The sequence below is a fragment of the Lycium barbarum genome, chromosome 8 (genome assembly GCF_019175385.1).
Source record: "Lycium barbarum isolate Lr01 chromosome 8, ASM1917538v2, whole genome shotgun sequence".
In the NCBI taxonomy this organism is placed as follows: Eukaryota; Viridiplantae; Streptophyta; class Magnoliopsida; order Solanales; family Solanaceae; genus Lycium; species Lycium barbarum.
In genome coordinates, this window is record NC_083344.1 from 24154841 (window position 1) to 24171361 (window position 16521).

A 16521-nucleotide genomic window follows, 5' to 3' on the forward strand; every position below is an offset into this window, starting at 1 on the left:
CGCGCTCTTTAATGAATCAGCCCCCCCCCCCCCCCCCCCCAAAACGTTAATTTTAAGCATGGCGAGCCAAAATTAGGTGTCAACAGCTTGTCCCTCTTCGATCGGAAATGATGAAAGAGTTTTCGGACGAAGATGTTGACGTGTAGCCTATTTTGGCTCGACAAAGAATTACTTGTCATGACCCGACTCGGGGCCGCGACGAGCACCCGGTGCTAACCCACCCGAGCACCCTCTTAGCTTACTCTTATACTTACATCTAGGTGAGCCACATAATTATACATGCATTTCCATTCATTCGTCAACTAGTCCCATATGGACAACCGCACATTTATATCATCATAGGCATTTAACATATCATAGGCATCTATGCCACATCAATATACATGGGCCAACGTGGCCAACAAAATGATATACAAAACATAGGCCGACAAGGCCAAACACATCTACCCACACACACACATGTCTACGAGCCTCGAAGTGTATAACATATCACATTAGCGGGACAGGACCCCGCTATGCCCATAATTATATGCACAAAAGATTGAGTACCCTAAAGATATGGCTCCGAAGGAAATGAAGCTCTCTATGAAATCTCCGAATAAGCAGCTAAGGATCAAATCTGTCTCCCTGCGCACCTGCGGGCATGACGCAGCGTCCACAAAAAAAAGGACGTCAGTACGAAAAATGTACTGAGTATGTAAAGCATGATCAACATCAATATAGAAGCATAATAGATATCATATGAAGATAGCATAGGAGGGGAGACAGTAATATCATCATCATGTCGCTTACTTGCATACACCGTCGTTCGTATCCCATAATAATACTCGTACCATACTTGTGCTCATATTCGTATACATGTCCTTATTCGTATTCCTATACATAGTCTTTTCACATTCATATTAATATTATATACATAGTCATTTCATATACATAGCATTTACATAGCATACCCGATCTCATGGGATCGGTGTCTTATACATACTTGGCCAACCAAGGCTCAAGGTCATACATACCTGGCCCTACCAAGGCATCAGGGTTATCCGTACCCTCTGCAGAGGTGTGCGCGCGTTACGTAATCGTATACATACTTTATACATAATCATATACATATATATCCTACCCGGCGTTATAAGCTCGGGGTATCACTATAGCCCTTCATAGGCACATATACATATATCATAGCTCGTAAGCATCTTTAATCTCATTTTACTCTCATCATCATTTCTATCCTCATCACTATCGTTACATCTACATTATGGACTTACTCGTCAAGCGAGTAACATAGTATAATCATAGTACATATCAAGGGTCGTGAGCTTATGAGCTCGGAATGCCAACCATGTGGAGACAACATACTCATATAGAGGAATTTAGGAATTTGGCCAAGAACCATGCCTTATGAAAGAAGGGTTAGCCTTACATACGTTTCCGTCGAACTATTCTACACTTGCACATTCCCTTTCAATGCTAGCGTTTATACCTTCATTAATGTCATAACAATGGCCATTAGTCATTCACATTAACCACATTATCTAGATTCCTCAATTTGCCTCTAATTCACCCACATTCATGATTATAACACCCATCTTCGTCCATTCGTCTAAAGTGTTTAGTTCATGATCTTAATACCATTTGTAACACATTCATATCACAACACAACAACATTCATAACTCAATTCAAACTATTTCTCAAAATGTCACTATTCATCATTCATGACCTAGTTGACCACATTTTCTACAATCCATGTATTTTAATTCTTCAATACCTTAAACATCTTGTAAAAATCATGAATCTTACCTTAGAAGTTGTAGGAACAAGCTTTGGTTGATAATACTCTTCTTTGAGCAAAACCCTAGTTTTTCTCCATTTGGATTTCTTGACTTGGATGATCCTTGATGACTCCCTTATCCTTGATTCACTTGTCTTAATGTTATGGATGACTTATAATCCTTGGAAACTCATATAATAAATGTAGAGAGAAGTTCTAGAGAGAAATGGTGTAATGTTGTAAATGAAATAAGACAAGTCTTGATCCTCATATTTAATGAATTGAAAAATCTGTGCTGGGTGAACAATGGTCGTCCATGGAGGTTTACGGTCCGTATTTCAGTTTACGGACCATCCCTCGTGGTCGTTTTTAAGCTTAAGCAGAACCAGTAACTTTGGCCTGCATGCATGGTGATTTACGACCATGGTTTTACGGGCCGTAAATCACTTACGATCCGTCCACCAGGACGTATTTTAGCCATTTCCTCAGCTGGCAGAAAGTTGAAGTTGGACATGCCAGTTTACGACGTCATGTTTACGGACCGTATTGCACTTTACGGTCCGTATTTTGCACTATACGACCACTGGGCAGTTTTGCCAACTTTCGATTTTTCTCATTTCTCGACTTTTCATTCTAATCATCCACATCCCTTTACATACATTTCCCATGAAACATTATACACCAGCACTCCTCGCACACATCATTAGTTCATTCACTTGCGTACTAACGGGAAATTTTCCGAGGTGTAACATTCTACCCCCCTTAGGAACATTCGTCCTCGAATGTTAAAGGCTTGGGGAATTCTATAAAAATTTCGCCAGAGTTTCCTCTGTAATGTGGCACTACTAACCTGTCACAACAACCCACAATAACAATGCCTCACAGGGCAATAATACAACAACACTAGAAATTTGGCCACACACGACCTGAACGTATAAAAGGGAAAACATGCATACCTTATGATTTTGACGTCTCATCTTGGACCTCTTCCAAGGGCCGAAATAAATGTGGGTATTTGGATCGCATATTCTCTTCCGCTTCCCATGTCATTTCCTCTCGATTGGTATTTCTCCACAACACTTTAATTGAAGCCACTTCTTTATTTCTAAGCCTCCGTACTTGCCTATCTAATATGGCAATGGGCATTTCATCATAAGTTAACTTTTTTGTCACTTGAATATCATTCACTGGGACGATCCTCGTAGGATCTCCAACACACTTCCGAAGCATCGAGACATGAAATACTGGATGGACTGACTCCAAATCTGGAGGTAGATCAAGCTCATAGGCCACTTTGCCTATTTTGCATATAATCTCATAGGGTCCGATATACCGAGGACTGAGCTTCCCCTTTTTGCCAAATCTCATAACGCCTTTCATTGGCGACACTTTCAAGAATACCCAATCCTTAACTTGGAACTCTAAGTCCCTTCGACGATTATCTGCATAGGACTTCTGGCGACTTTGAGCCGCTAACAATCGATCTTGTATAAGCTTGACTTTCTCTATTGCTTGCTGGACCAAATCTGGCCCTATAAACTTGGCTTCTCCGATTTCAAACCACCCAATTGGGGATCTACACTTTCGCCCATATAGAGCTTCATACGGTGCCATTTGAATGCTAGAATGGTAACTGTTATTGTAAGCAAACTCAATGAGTGGCAAATGGTCATCCCAATTTCTTCCAAAATCTATCAAACATGCCCGTAACATATCTTCAAGAGTCTGAATAGTACGTTCAGCTTGCCCATCGGTCTGTGGGTGAAATGCCGTGCTTAGGCACACTTGGGTCCCTAAACCTTCTTGGAAAGACCCCCAAAACTTAGCTGTAAACTGAGTTCCTCTATCGGAGATAATAGATACCGGAACGCCATGGAGTCTCGTTATATCTTTAAGATAAAGCTTGGCATAATCTTCTGCCATATAGGTCGTTCTGACCGGTAAGAAATGCGTTGACTTTGTGAGCCTATCCACGATCACCCATATAGAATCATATTTACGTCGAGAATGGGGTAACCCTGTAATGAAATCCATATTAATCACTTCCCACTTCCAAGTTGGGATTTCTATAACTTGCAATAAGCCACCCGACTTTTGGTGTTCTATCTTCACTTGTTGGCAATTAGGACACTGAGCTACGAATTCTGCTACGTCTTTCTTCATCCCATTCCACCAATATATAGTCTTAAGATCATGATACATTTTTGTCGCTCCGGGGTGAACGGAGTAACGGGAACAATGAGATTCTCTCAAAATCTGATGGCGTAGACCTGCCACATCGGGAACACATAACCTGCCTCGACATCGGAGAACTCCGTCTTCCGAAATGTCAAATGATGACCCCTCCTTATGAGGGAGTGTATCTCTGTACTGCATTAGCATGGGATCCTCATATTGTCGCTCTTTTACTTCTGCTACTAACGATGAAACTGCTGAATTCTGAATAGTAGCTCCGCTGCTACCTGAGTCCACCACTCGGACTCCTAGGCTAGCTAACTGCTGAAGATCACGGGCCATCTCTTTCTTTTCTGGTCGTACCTCACTTAGACTTCCCATCGACCTACGGCTAAGAGCATCAGCCACAAATTTTGCCTTTCCGGGGTGGTATAGGATTTCAACATCATAGTCTTTTATCAACTCTAGCTATCGTCGTTGCCGCAAATTCAACTCTTTCTGCTTGAAGATGTACTGGAGACTCTTATGATCTGTATAAATATCCACGTGGACACCATATAAGTAATGTCTCCATATTTTTAAAGCATGGACCACCGCGGCCAATTCTAAGTCATGGGTAGGATAATTCTGCTCATGTTTCCGTATTTGTCTAGAAGCATAAACAATCACCTTACCACTTTGCATCAATACATAGCCTAGCCCGACGCCTGAAGCATCACAATAAATAACATATCCTTCCAATCCCTCTGGAAGTGTCAAGACTGGGGCTGAAGTCAGTCGGTCTTTCAACTCTTGGAAACTACGCTCGCAAGCATCTGTCCATTGAAACTTAGCTGACTTCTGAGTCAACTTGGTGAGCGGTGCAGAAATAGAAGAGAAACCCTCAACAAATCTTCTGTAATAACCGGCTAAGCCCAAAAAGCTACGAACCTCCGTAGGGGTCGTGGGCCTTGGCCAGGTCTTCACGGCCTCAATCTTTTGGCTATCCACTCGAATACCGTCAGCTGCAACAATGTGGCCCAGAAATGCCACTGAGTTCAACCAAAACTCGCATTTGGAAAACTTCGCGAATAACTCTCGAGTTCGAAGAACTCCAAGGACAACACGCAAGTGATCCGCATGTTCTGCCTCAGATCTAGAATACACTAGGATATCATCGATGAATACAATCACGAATAAATCTAGAAAAGGCTTGAATACATTGTTCATTAAGTCCATAAACACTACCGGTGCATTAGTTAGCTCAAACGACATTACTCGGAACTCGAAATGGCCATATCTTGTTCTGAAAGCTGTCTTAGGGATATCCTTCTCCCTAACTCTTACTTGGTGATACCCGGACCTCAAATCAATCTTTGAAAACCATTTGGCACCTTGCAATTGATCAAATAAATCATCAATCCTCGGGAGGGGATACTTGTTCTTAATTGTCACTTTATTCAATTGCCGATAATCAATGCACATTCTCAAAGAGCCATCCTTCTTCCGGACGAACAATACGGGTGCTCCCCACGGGGATGAACTAGGCCTAATGAAGCTTTTTTCAAGCAGGTCTTTTAATTGCCCCTTCAACTCTTTCAACTCTGCGGGTGCCATCCTATAGGGAGGAATAGATATAGGTTTAGTGTCTGGCAACACATCAATCGCAAAATCTATCTCTCGCTCAGGAGGAAGGCCTGGAAGCTCTTCCGGGAACACATCCGGAAATTCGTTCACTACCGGAACTGACTGAAGAGTCGGCGACTCAGCTTCTACATCTTGAACTCGCACTAGGTGATAAATACACCCTTTCGTGATCATCTTCCTTGCCTTTAGATAGAAAATAAACCTACCTTTCGGTGATGCCGCATTCCCTTTCCATTCTAAGACTGGTTCTCCCGGAAACTGGAAACGAACCATCTTCATTCGGCAATCAACATTGGCGTAACAAGAAGCCAACCAATCCATGCCCATAATAACGTCAAAATCTACCATTTCTAGCTCATGCAAATCAATCATGGTACGACGATCACAAATCACAATCACATAATTCCTATATACTCGGCTAGCTATTATCGATTCACCCACGGGTGTAGACACCTCAAAAGGTTTGGTAGACTCCGGCTCAATTATAAATCGACCCGCAATATATGGAGTAACATATGATAATGTGGAGCCCGGATCAATCAAAGCATATACATCATGAGAAAATACCGATAATATACCTGTGACCACATCAGGAGAAGACTCAAGATCTTGGCCTCCAGCCAAAGCATAAATACGGTGCTGAGGACCGCTAGTACTGGGAGCTCTGCCCCTACCCCTACCATGGACGACTGGCGTATGTGAACCTAGCCCCGTAGGGCGTACAGATGCCGAAGATCCGGCTACCGACCCTGATGGCTGGGTCCTACCTCTACCCTGTACAGAGGGGCAATCACGTATAATATGGCCTGGCCGACCACATGAATAGCAAGCGTCTGAACCTGATCGGCACTGACCCCAATGCCACTTTCCACACTGAGAACATCGTGGTATGGGTGGCCTTGGCTGGCCTGAATCACCTTTAAACTGAGACCCCGAATAACCCTGACTCAGCTCGGAACGAGTAGATCTGTCAAATCTCTGCCCTGTGAACTGTGGAGGTGTACTGGTCATAGAATAGCCTGAATGGCTGGGAAACTGTTATCTGTGTCCGCCCCTGGACTCGCTCCTCGAATCCGAAGGTCTGGCCTTCTTGTTATGGCCCCTATCCTGCTCACGTTCATTTCTCCGCTGCTGTAGGTGTTCCTCTAATTCCTGAGCATGTGCCTGAATGCGTGCAATGTCCATGCCATCCTGAAGGGACGCAGTTAAGCATTTATCCATCAAGTGTGGCCCTAGGCCTTTCACAAACCGGTGCACCCGATCGCCCATATCCGCTACCATGGCCGAAGCATACCTAGCCAAGGAATTGAAGCGGAGACTATACTCTGTAGCACTCATGCTACCTTGCCTCAGATTCAAGAATTTATCGGCCCTAGCTCGCCGAACTTCTGGAGGCATGTAGTGACAGAGAAAAGCATCGACAAACTCTTTCCATACCGGCGGAGGTGCATTGACTCCCCGCGAAGCCATCCAAACCGTATACCACTGGATTGAGACATCCCTCAATCTGTATGACGCTAGCTCCACCGATTCGGTGTCTGAAGCATGTATCAACCGGAGCGTCCTTAGTATACCATCAATAAAGTCCTAGGGATCCTACTCCAGTTTCGACCCAAAGAATTTTGGGGGTTTCAAAGCAATGAAGTCACGGGCCCTTGCACTAACAGTCCTGTCACCTTGCCCTGCGCTTGGCCTCTGAGTCTGGGCCGCAACCAACTGAGTCAACAAATTAATGGCCTCTCTTACGTCTTGGCCCGAAGCATTCGGTGCAGGAGCTGGAGCTGGGGCTGAGGCTCCCACGTGCTCATCAGTAATAGGCACTGTCTGGGAGGACTGAGATTGAGCTGCACTCTGGGACTCATCTTCCTCTACTACCGGTGGCGGTGCTCTTTCAGCCCGCTTTTCTGCCACCGTCTTGCCCTTTTGGGCTGCTGTAGCCTTTTTCTTTTTAGACATCTCTGAAATACACAACACACGATTTAGGAACAAGAATTTCTTACATCATAGCTCTATCGCACGATTCTTATGAAGAAAGAAGGTCATATATTCCTAAGATGTCCGCAGCTTCTCGTTTATAAGTGTGGCGCGCAACACACCCATAACCAAGACTCTACTAGACACGGCTCGTAGACACATCCTAGGACTGAACTGCTCTGATACCACTTTTGTCACGACCCGACTTGGGGCCGCGACGAGCACCCGGTGCTAACCCACCCGAGCACCCTCTTAGCTTACTCTTATACTTACATCTAGGTGAGCCACATAATTATACATGCATTTCCATTCATTCGTCAACTAGTCCCATATGGACAACCGCACATTTATATCATCATAGGCATTCATGCCACATCAATATACATGGGCCAACGTGGCCGACAAAACGATATACAAAACATAGGCCGACAAGGCCAAACACATTTACCCACACACACACATGTCTACGAGCCTCTAAGAGTATAACATATCACATTAGCGGGACAGGACCCCGCTATGCCCATAATTATATACACAAAAGATTGAGTACCCTAAAGATATGGCTCCGAAGGAAATGAAGCTCTCTATGAAATCTCCAAATAAGCAGCTAAGGATCAAATCTGTCTCCCTGCGCACCTGCGGGCATGACGCAGCGTCCACAAACAAAAGGACGTCAGTACGAAGAATGTACAGAGTATGTAAAGCATGATCAACATCAATATAGAAGCATAATAGATATCATATGAAGATAGCATAGGAGGGGAGACAGTAATATCATCATCATGTCGCTTACTTGCATACTCCGTCGTTCGTATCCCATAATAATACTCATACCATACTTGTGCTCATATTCCTATACATGTCCTTATTCGTATTCCTATACATAGTATTTTCACATTCATATTCATATTATAGACATAGTCATTTCATATACATAGCATTTACATAGCATACCCGACCTCATGGGATCGGTGTCTTATACATACTTGGCCAACCAAGGCTTAAGGTCATACATACCTGGCCCTACCAAGGCATCAGGGTTATCCGTACCCTCTGCAGAGGTGTGCACGCGTTACGTAATCATATACATACTTTATACATAATCATATACTTATATATCCTACCCGGCGTTATAAGCTCGGGGTATCACTATAGCCCTTCATAGGCACATATACATATATCATAGCTCGTAAGCATCTTTAATCTCATTTTACTCTCATCATCATTTCTATCCTCATCACTATCGTTACATCTACATTATGGACTTACTCGTCAAGCGAGTAACATAGTATAATCATAGTACATATCAAGGGTCGTGAGCTTATGAGCTCGGAATCACTTTACGGTCCGTCCACCAGGTCGTATTTTAGCTATTTCCTCAGCTGGCAGAAAGTTGACGTTGGACATGCCAGTTTATGACGTCAAGTTTACGGACTGTATTGCACTTTACGGTCCGTATTTTGCACTATACGACCACTGGGCAGTTTTGCCACATTTCAATTTTTCTCATTTCTCGACTTTTCATTCTAATCATCCACATCCCTTTACATACATTACCCATGAAACATTATACACCCGCACTCCTCGCACACATCATTAGTTCATTCACTTGCGTACCAACGGGAAATTTTCCGAGGTGTAACATTCTCCCCCCTTTAGGAACATTCGTCCTCGAATGTTAAAGGCTTGGGGAATTCTATAAAAATTTCGCCAGAGTTTCCTCTGTAATGTGGCACTACCACCCTGTCACAACAACCCACAATAACAATGCCTCACAGGGCAATAATACAACAGCACTAGAAATTTGGCCACACACGACCTGAACGTATAAAAGGGAAAACATGCATACCTTATGATTTTGACGTCTCATCTTGGACCTCTTCTAAGGGCCGAAATAAATGTGGGTATTTGGATCGCATATTCTCTTCCGCTTCCCATGTCATTTCCTCTCGATTGTTATTTCTCCACAACACTTTAATTGAGGCCACTTCTTTATTTCTAAGCCTCCGTACTTGCCTATCTAATATGGCAATGGGCATTTCATCATAAGTTAACTTTTCTGTCACTTGAATATCATTCACTGGGACGATCCTCGTAGGATCTCCAACACACTTTCGAAGCATCGAGACATGAAATACTGGATGGACTGAGTCCAAATCTGGAGGTAGATCTAGCTCATAGGCCACTTTGCCTATTTTGCATATAATCTCATGGGGTCCGATATACCGAGGACTGAGCTTCCCCTTTTTGCCAAATCTCATAACGCCTTTCATTGGCGACACTTTCAAGAATACCCAATCCTTAACTTGGAACTCTAAGTCCCTTCGACGATTATCTGCATAGTACTTCTGGCGACTTTGAGCCGCTAACAATCGATCTTGTATAAGCTTGACTTTCTCTATTGCTTGCTGGACCAAATCTGGCCCTATAAACTTGGCTTCTCCGATTTCAAACCACCCAATTGGGGATCTACACTTTCGCCCATATAGAGCTTCATACAGTGCCATTTGAATGCTAGAATGGTAACTGTTATTGTAAGCAAACTCAATGAGTGGCAAATGGTCATCCCAATTTCTTCCAAAATCTATGAAACATGCCCGTAACATATCTTCAAGAGTCTGAATAGTACGTTCAGCTTGCCCATCGGTCTGTGGGTGAAATGCCGTGCTTAGGCACACTTGGGTCCCTAAACCTTCTTGGAAAGACCCCCAAAACTTAGCTGTAAACTGAGTTCCTCTATCGGAGATAATAGATACCGGAACGCCATGGAGTCTCGTTATATCTTTAAGATAAAGCTTGGCATAATCTTCTGCCATATTGGTCATTCTGACCGGTAAGAAATGCGTTGACTTTGTGAGCCTATCCACGATCACCCATATAGAATCATATTTACGTCGAGAACGGGGTAACCCTGTAATGAAATCCATATTAATCACTTCCCACTTCCAAGTTGGGATTTCTATAGCTTGCAATAAGCCACCCGGCTTTTGGTGTTCTATCTTCTCTTGTTGGCAATTAGGACACTGAGCTACGAATTCTCCTACGTCTTTCTTTATCCCATTCCACCAATATATAGTCTTAAGATCATGATACATTTCGTTGCTCCGGGGTGAACGGAGTAACGGGAACAATGAGATTCTCTCAAAATCTGATGGTGTAGACCTGCCACATCGGGAACACATAACCTGCCTCGACATCGGAGAACTCCGTCTTCCGAAATGTCAAATGATGACCCCTCCTTATGAGGGAGTGTATCTCTGTACTGCATTAGCATGGGATCCTCATATTGTCGCTCTTTTACTTCCGCTACTAACGATGAAACTGCTGAATTCTGAATAGTAGCTCCGCTGCTACCTGACCGGTAAGAAATGCGCTGACTCATATAGATGAATTTAGGAATTTGGCCAAGAACCATGCCTTATGAAAGAAGGGTTAGCCTTACATACGTTTCCGTCGAACTATTCTACACTTGCACGTTCCCTTCCTATGCTAGCGTTTATACCTTCATTAATGTCATAACAATGGTCATTAGTCATTCACATTAACCACATTATCTAGATTCCTCAATTTGCCTCTAATTCACCCACATTCATGATTATAACACCCATTTTCGTCCATTCGTCTAAAGTGTTTAGTTCATGATCTTAGTACCATTTATAACACATTCATATCACAACACAACAACATTCATAACTCAATTCAAACTATTTCTCAAAATGTCACTATTCATCATTCATGACCTAGTTGACCACATTTTCTACAATCCATGTATTTTAATTCTTCAATACCTTAAACATCTTGTAAAAATCATGAATCTTACCTTAGAAGTTGTAGGAACAAGCTTTGGTTGATAATACTCTTCTTTGAGCAAAACCCTAGTTTTTCTCCATTTGGATTTCTTGACTTGGAAGATCCTTGATGACTCCCTTATCCTTGATTCACTTGTCTTAATGTTATGGATGACTTATAATCCTTGGAAACGCATATAATAAATGTAGAGAGAAGTTCTAGAGAGAAATGGTGTAATGTTGTAAATGAAATAAGACAAGTCTTGATCCTCATATTTAATGAATTGAAAAATCTGTGCTGGGTGAACAGTGGTTGTCCATGGAGGTTTACGGTCCGTATTTCAGTTTACGGACCGTCCCTCGTGGTCGTTTTTAAGCTTAAGCAGAACCAGTAACTTTGGCCTGCATGCATGGTGATTTACGACCATGGTTTACGGGCCGTAAATCACTTTACGGTTCGTCCACCAGGTCGTATTTTAGCTATTTCCTCAGCTGGCAGAAAGTTGACGTTGGACATGCCAGTTTATGACGTCAAGTTTACGGACTGTATTGCACTTTACGGTCCGTATTTTGCACTATACGACCACTGGGCAGTTTTGCCACATTTCAATTTTTCTCATTTCTCGACTTTTCATTCTAATCATCCACATCCCTTTACATACATTACCCATGAAACATTATACACCCGCACTCCTCGCACACATCATTAGTTCATTCACTTGCGTACCAACGGGAAATTTTCCGAGGTGTAACATTCTCCCCCCTTTAGGAACATTCGTCCTCGAATGTTAAAGGCTTGGGGAATTCTATAAAAATTTCGCCAGAGTTTCCTCTGTAATGTGGCACTACCACCCTGTCACAACAACCCACAATAACAATGCCTCACAGGGCAATAATACAACAGCACTAGAAATTTGGCCACACACGACCTGAACGTATAAAAGGGAAAACATGCATACCTTATGATTTTGACGTCTCATCTTGGACCTCTTCTAAGGGCCGAAATAAATGTGGGTATTTGGATCGCATATTCTCTTCCGCTTCCCATGTCATTTCCTCTCGATTGTTATTTCTCCACAACACTTTAATTGAGGCCACTTCTTTATTTCTAAGCCTCCGTACTTGCCTATCTAATATGGCAATGGGCATTTCATCATAAGTTAACTTTTCTGTCACTTGAATATCATTCACTGGGACGATCCTCGTAGGATCTCCAACACACTTTCGAAGCATCGAGACATGAAATACTGGATGGACTGACTCCAAATCTGGAGGTAGATCTAGCTCATAGGCCACTTTGCCTATTTTGCATATAATCTCATGGGGTCCGATATACCGAGGACTGAGCTTCCCCTTTTTGCCAAATCTCATAACGCCTTTCATTGGCGACACTTTCAAGAATACCCAATCCTTAACTTGGAACTCTAAGTCCCTTCGACGATTATCTGCATAGTACTTCTGGCGACTTTGAGCCGCTAACAATCGATCTTGTATAAGCTTGACTTTCTCTATTGCTTGCTGGACCAAATCTGGCCCTATAAACTTGGCTTCTCCGATTTCAAACCACCCAATTGGGGATCTACACTTTCGCCCATATAGAGCTTCATACAGTGCCATTTGAATGCTAGAATGGTAACTGTTATTGTAAGCAAACTCAATGAGTGGCAAATGGTCATCCCAATTTCTTCCAAAATCTATGAAACATGCCCGTAACATATCTTCAAGAGTCTGAATAGTACGTTCAGCTTGCCCATCGGTCTGTGGGTGAAATGCCGTGCTTAGGCACACTTGGGTCCCTAAACCTTCTTGGAAAGACCCCCAAAACTTAGCTGTAAACTGAGTTCCTCTATCGGAGATAATAGATACCGGAACGCCATGGAGTCTCGTTATATCTTTAAGATAAAGCTTGGCATAATCTTCTGCCATATTGGTCATTCTGACCGGTAAGAAATGCGTTGACTTTGTGAGCCTATCCACGATCACCCATATAGAATCATGTTTACGTCGAGAACGGGGTAACCCTGTAATGAAATCCATATTAATCACTTCCCACTTCCAAGTTGGGATTTCTATAGCTTGCAATAAGCCACCCGGCTTTTGGTGTTCTATCTTCTCTTGTTGGCAATTAGGACACTGAGCTACGAATTCTGCTACGTCTTTCTTTATCCCATTCCACCAATATATAGTCTTAAGATCATGATACATTTCGTTGCTCCGGGGTGAACGGAGTAACGGGAACAATGAGATTCTCTCAAAATCTGATGGTGTAGACCTGCCACATCGGGAACACATAACCTGCCTCGACATCGGAGAACTCCGTCTTCCGAAATGTCAAATGATGACCCCTCCTTATGAGGGAGTGTATCTCTGTACTGCATTAGCATGGGATCCTCATATTGTCGCTCTTTTACTTCCGCTACTAACGATGAAACTGCTGAATTCTGAATAGTAGCTCCGCTGCTACCTGACCGGTAAGAAATGCGCTGACTCATATAGATGAATTTAGGAATTTGGCCAAGAACCATGCCTTATGAAAGAAGGGTTAGCCTTACATACGTTTCCGTCGAACTATTCTACACTTGCACGTTCCCTTCCTATGCTAGCGTTTATACCTTCATTAATGTCATAACAATGGTCATTAGTCATTCACATTAACCACATTATCTAGATTCCTCAATTTGCCTCTAATTCACCCACATTCATGATTATAACACCCATTTTCGTCCATTCGTCTAAAGTGTTTAGTTCATGATCTTAGTACCATTTATAACACATTCATATCACAACACAACAACATTCATAACTCAATTCAAACTATTTCTCAAAATGTCACTATTCATCATTCATGACCTAGTTGACCACATTTTCTACAATCCATGTATTTTAATTCTTCAATACCTTAAACATCTTGTAAAAATCATGAATCTTACCTTAGAAGTTGTAGGAACAAGCTTTGGTTGATAATACTCTTCTTTGAGCAAAACCCTAGTTTTTCTCCATTTGGATTTCTTGACTTGGAAGATCCTTGATGACTCCCTTATCCTTGATTCACTTGTCTTAATGTTATGGATGACTTATAATCCTTGGAAACGCATATAATAAATGTAGAGAGAAGTTCTAGAGAGAAATGGTGTAATGTTGTAAATGAAATAAGACAAGTCTTGATCCTCATATTTAATGAATTGAAAAATCTGTGCTGGGTGAACAGTGGTTGTCCATGGAGGTTTACGGTCCGTATTTCAGTTTACGGACCGTCCCTCGTGGTCGTTTTTAAGCTTAAGCAGAACCAGTAACTTTGGCCTGCATGCATGGTGATTTACGACCATGGTTTACGGGCCGTAAATCACTTTACGGTTCGTCCACCAGGTCGTATTTTAGCTATTTCCTCAGCTGGCAGAAAGTTGACGTTGGACATGCCAGTTTATGACGTCAAGTTTACGGACTGTATTGCACTTTACGGTCCGTATTTTGCACTATACGACCACTGGGCAGTTTTGCCACATTTCAATTTTTCTCATTTCTCGACTTTTCATTCTAATCATCCACATCCCTTTACATACATTACCCATGAAACATTATACACCCGCACTCCTCGCACACATCATTAGTTCATTCACTTGCGTACCAACGGGAAATTTTCCGAGGTGTAACATTCTCCCCCCTTTAGGAACATTCGTCCTCGAATGTTAAAGGCTTGGGGAATTCTATAAAAATTTCGCCAGAGTTTCCTCTGTAATGTGGCACTACCACCCTGTCACAACAACCCACAATAACAATGCCTCACAGGGCAATAATACAACAGCACTAGAAATTTGGCCACACACGACCTGAACGTATAAAAGGGAAAACATGCATACCTTATGATTTTGACGTCTCATCTTGGACCTCTTCTAAGGGCCGAAATAAATGTGGGTATTTGGATCGCATATTCTCTTCCGCTTCCCATGTCATTTCCTCTCGATTGTTATTTCTCCACAACACTTTAATTGAGGCCACTTCTTTATTTCTAAGCCTCCGTACTTGCCTATCTAATATGGCAATGGGCATTTCATCATAAGTTAACTTTTCTGTCACTTGAATATCATTCACTGGGACGATCCTCGTAGGATCTCCAACACACTTTCGAAGCATCGAGACATGAAATACTGGATGGACTGACTCCAAATCTGGAGGTAGATCTAGCTCATAGGCCACTTTGCCTATTTTGCATATAATCTCATGGGGTCCGATATACCGAGGACTGAGCTTCCCCTTTTTGCCAAATCTCATAACGCCTTTCATTGGCGACACTTTCAAGAATACCCAATCCTTAACTTGGAACTCTAAGTCCCTTCGACGATTATCTGCATAGTACTTCTGGCGACTTTGAGCCGCTAACAATCGATCTTGTATAAGCTTGACTTTCTCTATTGCTTGCTGGACCAAATCTGGCCCTATAAACTTGGCTTCTCCGATTTCAAACCACCCAATTGGGGATCTACACTTTCGCCCATATAGAGCTTCATACAGTGCCATTTGAATGCTAGAATGGTAACTGTTATTGTAAGCAAACTCAATGAGTGGCAAATGGTCATCCCAATTTCTTCCAAAATCTATGAAACATGCCCGTAACATATCTTCAAGAGTCTGAATAGTACGTTCAGCTTGCCCATCGGTCTGTGGGTGAAATGCCGTGCTTAGGCACACTTGGGTCCCTAAACCTTCTTGGAAAGACCCCCAAAACTTAGCTGTAAACTGAGTTCCTCTATCGGAGATAATAGATACCGGAACGCCATGGAGTCTCGTTATATCTTTAAGATAAAGCTTGGCATAATCTTCTGCCATATTGGTCATTCTGACCGGTAAGAAATGCGTTGACTTTGTGAGCCTATCCACGATCACCCATATAGAATCATATTTACGTCGAGAACGGGGTAACCCTGTAATGAAATCCATATTAATCACTTCCCACTTCCAAGTTGGGATTTCTATAGCTTGCAATAAGCCACCCGGCTTTTGGTGTTCTATCTTCTCTTGTTGGCAATTAGGACACTGAGCTACGAATTCTGCTACGTCTTTCTTTATCCCATTCCACCAATATATAGTCTTAAGATCATGATACATTTCGTTGCTCCGGGGTGAACGGAGTAACGGGAACAATGAGATTCTCTCAAAATCTGATGGTGTAGACCTGCCACATCGGGAAC